This window comes from Mchenga conophoros, linkage group LG7, assembly GCF_057382185.1.
Source record: "Mchenga conophoros isolate Kocher_MC1m ecotype Shallow Benthic linkage group LG7, M_conophoros_male_GT1.1, whole genome shotgun sequence".
NCBI classification, from domain to species: domain Eukaryota; kingdom Metazoa; phylum Chordata; class Actinopteri; order Cichliformes; family Cichlidae; genus Mchenga; species Mchenga conophoros.
In genome coordinates, this window is record NC_140532.1 from 43,466,916 (window position 1) to 43,479,461 (window position 12,546).

Here is a 12,546-nt window from a genome sequence, read left to right on the forward strand (position 1 = left end):
GTCCTGTGGCCCTGTTTATGAAGGGAGGGGATCATGCTCTGCTTTATGGTTCCTGCAATTAACTGTAGCTCCTCAGTGCCAGCAGCACTCATGCAGCCCGAAACAATGACATCTCACCACCATGCTTGACTGTAGGCAAGACACACTCTTTGTACTCCTCACCTGGTTATTTGACACCATCTGAACCAAATAAGTTTGTGTTGGTCTCATCAGACCACAGGTAATCCATGTCCTTAGTCTGCTTGTCTTCAGCAAACTGTTTGCAGGCGTTTTTTATGAATTATCTTTAGAAGAGGCTTCCTTCTTGGAGGACAGCCATGTGATGCTGTGTATGGCGTACGGTCTGAGCACTGACAGGCTGACCCTCCACATCTTCAACCTCTGCAGCAATGCTGGCAGCATTCATACATGTATTTTCAAAACACAACCTCTGGATATGACACTGAGCACGTGCACTCAACTTCTTTGATCGATCATGGCGAGGTTTGTTCTGAGTGGAACCTGTCCTGTTAAACTGCTGTATGGTCTCGACCACCGTGTGCAGCTCAGTTTCAGGGTGTTGGCAATCTTCTTATAGCCTAGGCCATCTTTATAGTGTGAATGCCGTGAGGTAAATGGTCACAATAGCTTTTACCAGTTTGTGTAACTAACACACATCTTTTATTTAATCTATGAATAACCTAGTGTGTAAAAACATGAATGTTTGGGATAAAACTTGAGTGTATATTTTACACCTTGTCAGCATACTGACGTGAAATGCTTTGCCAGGAGTGAATCAGACTGCAGGTCAGTGAGTTCAAGCTGAACATCACTGGATGTAGTATATAAAGTGCAAGGGGAGGAGACAAAATCATGTGCATTTCACTCTTAACTAATTTGAAGTCTTCAAATCACCTTAAAAAGTTAAAATGCAAGGCTCCAAACATGGATGAGTACCACCTGAGGCGATCAACGGATGGTACAATTTCTTTCACTATTGACATGTGAGTACGAATGCTGCTCTCCACCTGGTTTGATATAAATTGCAACATTCTCATAAACGTCATCACAGGGTGTGCAATTCACATATTAGATTCTGGTCTTGTAGTTTGCTATTTAGTTCATTTATTAGTGCACATCAATAATTTGTCATATGAGAGATCTGAAATACAATTGCCTTTCTCCTCACAAAATGCTTGAGTTTCTGCTCCCATACTCTTTTTAGCACTTTACGCAGACTTAGCCACCTGACAGCTGTGTGGAAGCCTATGGCACCATGTTCCAGAGGTGTGGACTCGAGTCACATGACTTGGACTCGAGTCAGACTCGAGTCATTAATTTTATGACTTTAGACTTGACTTGAAAAAATGTTCTAAGACTTGTGACTTGACTTGGACTTTTACACCAATGACTTGGGACTTGAATTGGACTTGAACCGGTTTACTTGAAAAGACTTGATATTTTACCCCAAATATAAAATTTAACATGCATATTATATAGAGATTGAAAATGTGACGTCATTCACGGGTAGAACCGCAAAGGATTCTGGGAACTCGTGGCAAGCGGTACTAGCGCACGCAGGCTTTCAATTGAAATCAGTCACACAGCGATAAAAAGAAACACAAAAATGTCAAGAAGCTGTTGTATTATTAACTACAATAGCCGGTCGCATGACAGCCACGGGAAGCCGACGGGTAAAGAGATCGGTTGTTATCGGATTACGTCGTTGAAGAGAAATTGTTCGAGCCATGTTTCCGAAGTAACAAAGACGCGACTGGATTGCAGCCATTCAAAGATCAAATATAACGTCCTAGAACACTCCAGCTCACAGGTTAGTCTGCTCCAAGCATTTACACGAAGGTCAGTGTTTTTTAGTAGTTAATACGTCATTTTCATAACATAATTGGTGATATAGGTTACAAGCAAGTCTGGCGCTGAACAGAAATTGTCGCGCTATGCTCCTTTATTTATTGTGCATAAATAGTGAATTGTCCTGACACAATATTGCGTTTCGCTTCTGTTATTATGGTACATTGACAAAAACATTTCAAGGTCCTGCACCCATCCGTCGGTAAACTGTACCTGGGCTTGTTGCAGTGACCGGAAGTTACTAAACTTCACGAGTGTATGCACTCACAAGAACCGTATAATTATAAATATGCAAATGTTGTCCAGGCTACGTTGGTGATGCAGTTTTTTTAATGTATATGATATTTTTGTCATGCGATTTTAAAGCCGGTGTTGTGCCAAAAAGTGATTTCCAGTGTTTCTGTGTATTTTTTAGGTGTAATATCTTTACGTATGTTCGTAAATAGACTTCGGTGAACAGGGGATACAAAGGGGTTACATAAAGAATTAAAAAATTATCTGTTTTTTAAGTATCTTTACAACTTGTACTCACATTATAACCAATCCGGTCCTTTATCCCCACTTAAAATATTTTTACAGAACTATTGTAATATTTGCTGCCATTTCTGCTGTCCTGTTGGGCAACTTACTCTTACAAAATACATTTTTAATGTTAATGAGATTTTTTTTACTGCATAAATAAAGGTTATATAAAAGTCGCTGCCAAAAACTGATTGCGGCTTGTATCTTGCTACACGAATGTTGTTTGTGGCTCAAGATGACTTTATGTCATCCATAAGGGATGCATTTGACATATGTTTAACATATTATAGCCCAACAAGTTACTTATAGCACTTTAAATATGAGCAATCGCTTTTTGGCAAATACCGGAAATCAGTTTTTGGCAGACAATCACTTTTTGGCACAACACCGGTCCTACAACCGCATCCAAGAATAACATGCAGCTTATCTCAGAACTGTCGGTGAAAATTATTCTTGGAGCTAGGTTTAATTGAGCTGCATTTTAAAGAGGTGCAATTTCACAATTTGTGTATATTTTCTAAGTTCACTATTTTGTCATGTGTTGAGAAAAACACAGATTTAAAAATTACATGGTCTAATATTTACATTTAGCATAACTGCAACATACTTTTTTCTTTTTTTTTTTTTTAAAGACTCGAAAGGACTTGAAATTCAAAATTTCAGACTTGTGACTTGACTCGGACTTTTACACCAGTGACTTGAGACTCGACTCTGACTTGCCTGACATTACTTGAGACTTGACTTGAGACTTGAGGATAAAGACTTGAGACTTACTTGAGACTTGCAAAACAATGACTTGGTCCCACCTCTGCCATGTTCCACTTTAAATATTATTTTCCTTCACAACCAATGAATCAAATCATCTTTATCTGTAATGGAACAAAAAATATTACATTGGCGTCAGGCTCTTACTAAGAGAACTAAACTAAAAGCATAGTTATCCTCCCATTGTAGACTGCTTGTTGAGTATGCTTCAAAAAGCAATATGAAGGGGCATTAATGTGTATATGTTAATGAGTTAATCTGTAAATCAGTTGTTTGAGTCTCTGGTTATGACGACAGACTAACTGTAAATGATTGCTAAAAACTGCACCTGAGCTGCCCAGTGTTTCTGTTTATTTCTTTACTCACCTGATCAGTACACCAGTACCAGGTAGCCTAAATAATGAGTCCGATCACCATGCCAGGCAATGGGAGGTCTCCTGTAACTGGATCCCTGAAGATATGGAAGGAGTCTGGCAGGGGCTCATAGCAGTTTGCACTGATGTTACCCTTGATTAAGGGACAGCTTGCATCTAGAGTCTCTTGAAGTTTTCGTTGCCCTTCACTTCATGGAAAGCTGAGGAGAATCACCACCACCCACCTTTTTTTAAACTGTCCAACAAATAAATTGTAAGTAAAATATTACCAAAGCCCATGAAAATGAATGATCCAATAACCACGATGATGGTCTGTAAAGTGTCTGTGTAGATCAGTCCACCTTGGATAAAATGTATTATTTATTTATTGGAAACACACATATTGTAATTATGTAACTACTCCTTCTGTAAAATTTTCAATTGTGGATGTGTTGTTACTAAAAAGCAACATAAGGCCAATTCATGGTTATCATAGTCCACGGGCAAAATCACAAGTCAGCACATTTAAACCAGCAATGAAGAAAGCCAGAGAATTTGTGTGTGTGTGTGTGTGTGTGTGTGTGTGTGTGTGTGTGTGTGTGTGTGTGTGTGTGATGTGTTTCTAAATCTCCATGTGTAGTCACATGGCCTTGTGAAGACTTTATGTCCAGTCATGGTATGATAACAAGTATTATCGTACCATGACTGGGCATAGTCTTCTCAAGTACGATAACACTTGTTATTGTACTATGACACTGTAGTTTTCTAGGAAAATATCTGTGAGTTCCATAGAAAAGGAAGGAAATTTTTCCTGTGTACAAACCTTTGACAGTATATAGTGCAGTAACTGCTAGAAGTGAAAAACCAAGGCCCAAGGGCCTGTTGGACAAAAGTTGTACCAGAAAAAATATCTGCCTGAATTGGGAGAAAAAAAGTGTAGGATTTCATTTAGGACCATCGAAAACAGGTATAATATAAATATTTTCTGCTGCTTTTGGAGGCACTTACTGAAATTCTGGTGAAGATATACAAGACAAGGGAGAGAACAGAGAGATAAATGCGAATGCACTGTCCTCCAAACCTCATCTGAAGTATTCAGGTATTCAGGTGATGATTTAAATACATCCACAAAGCATGAGATTTTTGTCATTACTCAAAGTGTTGTCAGACATAGTAGTCATTTATGTCATTTGGGTAGTGGAAATGAATAGATTTTGAGGATCTTTCAGGTCAATATGCAGCCTTAGAGTTCTGTTTACCCCAGCTTTAATGTAGATGGGCACAAAGATCCATTACAGAATTACAACCACAACAAGAGCCTGAAAAACACAAACATACAAGAAGTAATTCAAGTCCATTAAATTTGAGATTTATATTATAAAGTAAAGACCTTACAATAATACAGAGAAAACACCAACAATCGTTTGTTGGCAAATGGCCAGCCCTCTTAGCAAGCACTTGATGACAGTGGTAAGGAAAAACCCTCTTTTAACAGGAAGAAACCGATGGCAGAACCAGGCTCAGTGTCAGGCGTTGTGTGGAGGCGAGGAAGAAGGAACCCAAACGCAGGACTGGCAGGTAGGTGAAGGTTTATTATAGGGAGTGGGTGAACGGACACTGACTGGCTAGACAACTGAACGGCTGACTGAACTGAGGGAACACACGGGAAGGACAACGTAACATCAATGACACGACAGTGAACAAGTAGAAACAGAGGGCTTAAATACACAGACTGATGAGGATGATAATGAGAGACCAGTGAGTACACAGCTGAACATAATCTGGCTAATGACACAAGACGAGCTGACACAGGAAAAGCAGGAAGTGAGCACATGGAAGTGGCAAAAATAACCTGAACATGAACAAAACTGCAAAACACTGGGTCACCGACCCAGGAACCCTGACACTCAGGAAGGGGCAGCCGTCTGCCTGGATCAGCTGGGGATGCGGAGAGTTTTTAGCATCACTCTAATATAGGATTTTTCTAATTTTATATTGGGCAAATGCAAGAAAGCAGTCCCTACATATTTGTACATACATACGTATATGTCATACCAATGTAAGTATTAAGTCAATGTTTAGAGGTGATTACAATGACCTCAGTTTTACATGAAGCTTACGCTTCTGGCTAATCTAAGCTTTACATCATTTCCACTTTCCCACACTCTCAAGCTGATTGTGACACCACAGGTCTAGCCCAATCAGCTTTCTGCTTGCCTTCTTCAGGCCAATCAGCCTTCACTCCATACTTTAAATCTCACCGCTCATCTTCATTTTTCCTTGCAGTCGCCTTTGTGCAACCCAGTTCAAGCCTTCATCTTCATCTCCACCACCCGTGTCTACAGGGTAATGCCCCGATCCTTATCACCGCTGGGATTCCATTCTGCTGTGCTGGGCCTTAACCACCAAATACCTCAAATTGAATTCTGTACATCAATAAATCACAGCTTTTACTTTTTTTATATATATATATTATTTTCACAAAGTAAATGGATGAATGTATATTGTAAATCTGCATTAAAACTATAGTGAGCTAAATAAAGAAGCTAATACTGTCAGCAGCCAATAGGTGTCTCTGCAGTAACAATTTTCTAAACCAGATGGCTCTAAGCTCGTACAGATGAGGAACTGCCACCGGATTGACAAACCATAGATTAGTGTTCAAGGCTCTGCTCCCACCTGTGATGCTTGAAACTTTCAAATGGTGCTGTAATTGATAGCGATGTAGGTGTGGCCTCCTGCATTACACTGTTGCATGATTCATCAAAATCTTTCATGACATCAGCACAATAAAGTCATTATTGTAGTTGCCATTTGTTCAGCAGAGGTTTTATTGTTTTTAAAGCAATAAATACAGCCATATAGAAAGCAAATGTTTACTCAGCAGAGCTACACTCATTTCCTTAAAGAAGCAGTGGGGATTTAATGTAGCTATGCTTTTTATATACACAGGCAAATTAGCAGTGGTTGTTGGCATCTTCAGAAACTTTAAATGTGCTAATTATAATCCTCTGTAATTATAACGCAAATGAACTAACTCCTAAGGAACTGAACAATAACCAACCAAATATATAAACAGTTTAAGTTGAAGCTTAAACCAGTGATTACTTTATTCAAGGATGATGTTTTCAACTGAATTTAAAAAATAAAATGGAGATAAAAACAGAAACTTTATTTTATTGCAATCAAATGTTGTAAGTGGGAAATTGTAACATTTAAAAAAAAAGGTAATTTTTCATTTGAATTGGCTCAAAAAGCTTGGATAGGGCAAAAAGTGTTGCTGCGGCAAATACTTTACTCTTTTTAGACTCTTCTGCTTACCACCTCTGAAGGCACATATTGTAGCCTGCACAGGATTTCTTGCACTAACATACGTCTCACACTTACTTGTTCGAGTGCTTCTGTACTCCTTCCAACCAGTAAATTTCTGTTTGGCACTTTATCTATCATCATTATGGTGAGATCTATGTCCAAGGTTATAGTATTCTTTTACTGCCAGCTCCACGAGGAGCGAGCAAAGGAGAAACCATTAGAGCATTGCTTCTCAAACTTGGGAAACTGGAAAAGGTTCACGCCCCACACACCACAGTTTCTTTTAACCAATCATTAACAACAACAGAGGATCAAAGCTGAATTTAAGTGGAATAAATATCTGCAAAATAGCACCAAACTATAATTTGTTTATTTTCTCTGAAAAAACAAACAAGCAAACTTGTTATTCCATATTTTATTGGGTTCACGCCTCAATTTTAGAATGACTATATTAAGGAAATTTGTCAAACTAAAAATGTTTAATTTTTGTTAAAACACATACATTGCCCAATTTTTACTCATATTTATGATCTGATAAAAAAAAAATTTAGGGGAAAAAGGGGTCAGTAGTTAAAGTGGGATTTGGGAGGTGGGGGAACCCAACCTAAGATCGGGTGTACCGGTGCAGTGTGAGGAAAATATTTAATTAGAAAGTAGTCACATAATGACTTGTTATATTTTATTTGCATACAGGCTATGATCAGCTGACCTGGTCTAATCTTCGCAGCTAACTTTGGATTTTCCCAACTGAATTCAACAAGATGAGGGCGTGACGACATGTACCATGGTCGAAGGGGCACTGTGTTAGGTACATTTGTACAACCACTACAAATACAGAATGACAGGAAACAGGTGCATGTGGTACACTTAAAGACTGCCAGCAAAAATTACATGGTACAGATGGAACGCTGCACAACCCAGTGGTCGCCACAGAGCATGACAATTTCCTGTTATGATAAGCAAACATTTCTTTGTCAGCATGAGAACCAACACCAGACTGCAGCATGCAAAAACGAAACTAATTGAAGAGTGATATGCATTAACCATCTGAGAGGAGCAAAGTGCGAATAGGGAAAAGAAGTAACTAATGACTGTTATTGGGTATCTCAGGTATATTTGTATTTTAAAGCCAAGATAGGTGTACAAAAAAAACAAATACACTTTGTTGCTCCATAGGTTTCTTTATTATATACATCAGAGACTGCTGGCTCAATTAGGCAATAACTGATTTAGCACAACACAAGAAATGTAAACGGAGACACATCACTTTGAAAATGGAATAAAAATCACCAAACTTGTGGTCAACGATGACGCAAAAATCAAATGTTGCCAAACTTAAGAAAGTAACACCTGTATTTAGGACAATCTGTTTGCCATGCAGGCTGCAGTTTGTCAGAGTAACAGGAGCTGAGATGTTTGCTAGCATCAAATTAAGAGAGACCACTGTGTGCCTTAAAGCTTCAGCAGTACGTGAGGGATTGTGCCCTGCAGAGTGAGCTTTAGAGAAAAAGGTTGCTCTGTCTATCTATTAGATTAGGGTGTTAGGTAATGATGAGCTAAACACTAGAGTACCCTGGACAGCTCTGGCAGTAATGGCCTGGTAAGGCTGGCATGATGACAATGATTATAATACTATATGGTTATGATACCGATTATATTTATGAGCTCTGATAAAAAAAACTATTATTTACCTTGAACCTTGTCTGTAGGCTTTTGTAACTATTACACCACAGCATCCTACTGATACTGAATACAGCCAGGACAGCGAGAGGAAGAGGAATAGAGGAGGAGATATCAGACTGTTACTGTTACAAATGGCTGCTTGAACTCTCTGAATGAGGAAAATCAATATTCACTTGAATGAGAATCAATCACTGGAATGAGGCCATGCTCTTTGGGGATTAAGGCTCAGTTGCATGCGCTGAATTTGGTCCTGATTTTAAAACACAAGCAGAGACTTCAACCATCAAAAGTCTCCAGATAGGGTAATGTTTTCTTTGTAGTTTTATGTCTCTCGGCTTCTGTTCACCAAGACTCAATCTATAACGTGGCAGGGACATCTTGGTATTTTAAGCACAAAAGATGATCCTATCAGTGTGCTGCAAGACTACAAACAGACACTACTGAATAGTGCCAAAAAGCAATCATTTGTGGGAGGGTGAGTCTAGTGTGAAAAAATAGTCTTGGGTAAATAAACTGTGATCTCCAGCGCTCAATGCAGATGTGATGCCTTATGAGCATATCTCTGTGTCGCTGGTGTCTGCAGAGAGCCCTATTGTGTGGTGACTCTGAGAACAAAGTGGGCTGCAACCTAAGAAAAACCATGCAACTGATGGAAACACAAGAAAATTGAAAATCCAAATATGAAAAAAATAAGCTCCAAATATGCGCTACTCTGAGTGTAGCCCAAACAACAATAGAAATGTTTCCAAATAAGTGATGATCCCAATGGGACACCCACGGTGTTCAGTGCTGTGTGCCTAGAAGTTGTGAAAGCTGGTTAATTCTCGTATGGTGTAAACATTGTGGCTGTACAAATCTCACATTATTTACAGATACTGTCTCTAACTGATCTTTACCTTATCTCCTATTATTAGGAAAATGGGAGAAATATAATCCTGAAGAAGACGTATGCCAACACAAAAGAACTGACAAAATACAAGCATTACTGTGAGACACTGCCTTAATAATATGTAACAAATAAATAAATAATATGCCTTAAAGCTGCCTATAATAGTTAGTTTTAGAAAAGAGAAAAGAAAATAGAATTACTACTTAGTTTTGATGATGTGAAAAAATATTTTTAAAGGCATCAAACTGCAATATACACTCACTGGATGCTTTCTTAGGTACACCTGGTCAGCTGCTCATTAAAGCAAATATCCAATCAGCCATTCACATCCAGCAACTCAGTCCATTAAGGTAGACATGGTCAAGAAAAATACAGAAGATCAATTCGAGCATCAGAAAGGGGAAGCCAGGTGATCTAAGTCAGCAGTCCCCAACCCCCGGGCCTCGGACCGGTACCGGTCCGTGAGTCGTTTGGTACCGGGCCGCGAGAGTTGAGGCTCGGGTGTGAAATGTATGGTTTTCAGGGTTTTTATCGGTTTTCAGCGTTATTTTGCTATCGTTTTATCGTTTACTTGGTTTCCCTGGGTCTTTTCACCTGTGTTATGAATAAATTTTCTTTTTTTCGGTACCAGTACTAGTTTTATTTTGTTGTATTTATCCGTGACACTCTGGGTTCCCCTGACAGTCTAAAGACATGCGTGTTAAGTTAGCTGGTAATTCTAAATTAGGTGTGAATGGTTGTATGCCCCTCTGTGTTCACTCTGTGACAGACAGACTAGATATGTTATATTATATTATCCACAAGGTGGCATAGTAGCATAACTCTGCAAAAGTGGTGCGTCACTGAACAAGAGAAAGAACTGAAAGAACTCTGGAAGCCAAAAATGGAGATAATATTGTCTACTACTTTATATTTAACAGGTAGTTCAGAGGCGTTTCTTAGCTGGACATCAACGGCATTCATTCAAGATCTATACTTTTCCAGTTTCTGTTGTTTCTTACTACAGTTTGCTGTGGAAATGTATCCAATTTGTGGAAATGTATCTCCTTTAGCTGGGGCCACATTGTTTAACTTCTTCCTATTCATTTTCTTAAACACTTATCCATTCAGGTTCGCGAGGTTCTTCATAATCTTTCTCAGACATGAGTAATTTTATGTCTGTTTAAATCCCAAAGAGCCAAATAGTTTAAAAAAAAAAGACAAAAAGATTTAAGTGAGTTTATGTGATAGAACACCTTTACTGCTCTTAAGTAGATGAAGCAGATTTAGTAATGTTATACCATATGTAGTATTGTATCAGCCACATCCAATAGTTATATACAAAGAAAGTATTTCTACTTTTGAAAGCATAACCTTCACCTGTACTGAGCAATTTTTACATTACTGTTACCTAAGAAAAGGACAGGATAACTTCTGGAGTCTGAAGGTGACATATAGATGTCTTGAGATCTCAAATAATCACATCTGGGATACAATTTTCTTTCTGCCTTTGAAAGATAAACGTTGAGATAGTGGCATTAGCAAAAGTTTTGCTGAAATTTGAAACAGCACCAACATTAGACATGGCAGCAGCTAAAAAAAACAAAGTAAAACCTTCATTACATACAGAGCCTATGAGAGGAGTACACAGAAGTTTCAGGGAACAGATTTTGACTATGGCTTTGATAAAGCAGTCATAGTTCACATACACTGTAGGTGACTAAATTCATCCATTGCACAAAGAACTTTAGACTCTGACTATCTTAAGCAGGACAATAGTGCAGTGAATTATGGGTAAATTAAGAGGAGGACCATAAAACATATAGCGTTGAAGATATATATGAGCTGCCACCTCTGGTCTAGGGAATAAACAGTGGACAGGTTGATATTAATCAATGGAAAAATAAAACACAAGCTAATTTGGATCAGATCCTAATTTGCATTCAAGAGACAGACACCCTCTCTACTTTTAAGATTAGATTTAAAACTTTCATGTTTGATAAAGCATACAGTTAGGGCAGGGTCAGGTGACCCTGAATCCTCCCTTGGTTATACTGTAATAGGTCCAGGATGCTGGGGGGCTTCTCATGATGCACTCAGTTTCTTCTTTACTCACCTTTTTTTCACCCATTATACGTTGAAACACCTATCTGGATTTAATCACTAGTTATTATGTATCTCTTGCTTTCTTACACAGTGTGTCTCTTGTCCTGTTGTCCTCCCATCACCCAATCGATCACAGCAGATGTCTGGCCCTCCCTCAGCCTTGTTCTGCCGGAGGTTTCTTCCTGTTAAAAGGGATTTTTTCTTTCACACTGTCACCAAAATCACTTGCTCATAGATTCTTGTTTAATTGTTGGGGTTTTCTCTTTATTGTTTTAGTTTCTCTAGCTTATAATATAAGGTGACTGTTGTTGTGATTTGGTGCCAAATAAATAAAATTAAATTGAAAGGTTGAATTGAATTTCACTAATATAATTTATAATACAGCATACAAGGAAACTACAGACCACTTGCATATCAGCAGTTTTCCCTTTTCTTTTTTATTTGGGTACAAATAGTTGGTATATTATTATATTAGATTATTATAATAGAGTTAGTTAGTCTGGGGTTAAGATGTTTCTGTGGCTGAAAATTAGTCCATTGTTGTTTTTGTTAAATGGTCTGACTTCCATTGTGGAAATGTGAGACTTTATCTAACCATACAGACCAGTCTAATCTATCTTTGTAAAGCCAGCCCCAGAGGTCCGTTCATTCATTCTGCCAACTACCTTAAACCAATTACAATGATGCTTTTCTGAACTCTTTGAGCTTTAGTCTCCTGCTTTTATGGTCCGACTGGTTTATTTTCTTCTCTTTTTTCTGTGGGGGAAAAAAAAATCACCCACTTTGAGAACTATTTCCACGGTGCCTAAAACAGCTATGATATGGTTGTTTTTAGATTTACTTGTAGGCATAAAACACTCAAACCTTCTTGTCACCGTCATCTTCTGATCCCGTTCCAGGAGATAATTTACTTTTATACTTAGTGTACGTGTTCTTAATTTATGCTCAGCTCTCCTTTAGTAACGACCGGGGTGTGTGATGCCAGATAAGCTACTATGTTCAGACTTATCAAGTCCAAGATAAATATTTTTATGTGCGTAAACATTTTGTTATCAAAGTTAAAAAGTAAGCTCATGTTAAACTAATACT

At 38.3% G+C, this 12,546-nt stretch overlaps 1 pseudogene; it reads right to left on the reverse strand.

Moving 5' to 3' along the window:
• Positions 1-3,528: 3,528 nt before the first annotated feature.
• LOC146570770 (sodium/glucose cotransporter 1-like) lies at positions 3,529-11,482 on the reverse strand (annotated as a pseudogene).
• Positions 11,483-12,546: the final 1,064 nt, after the last annotated feature.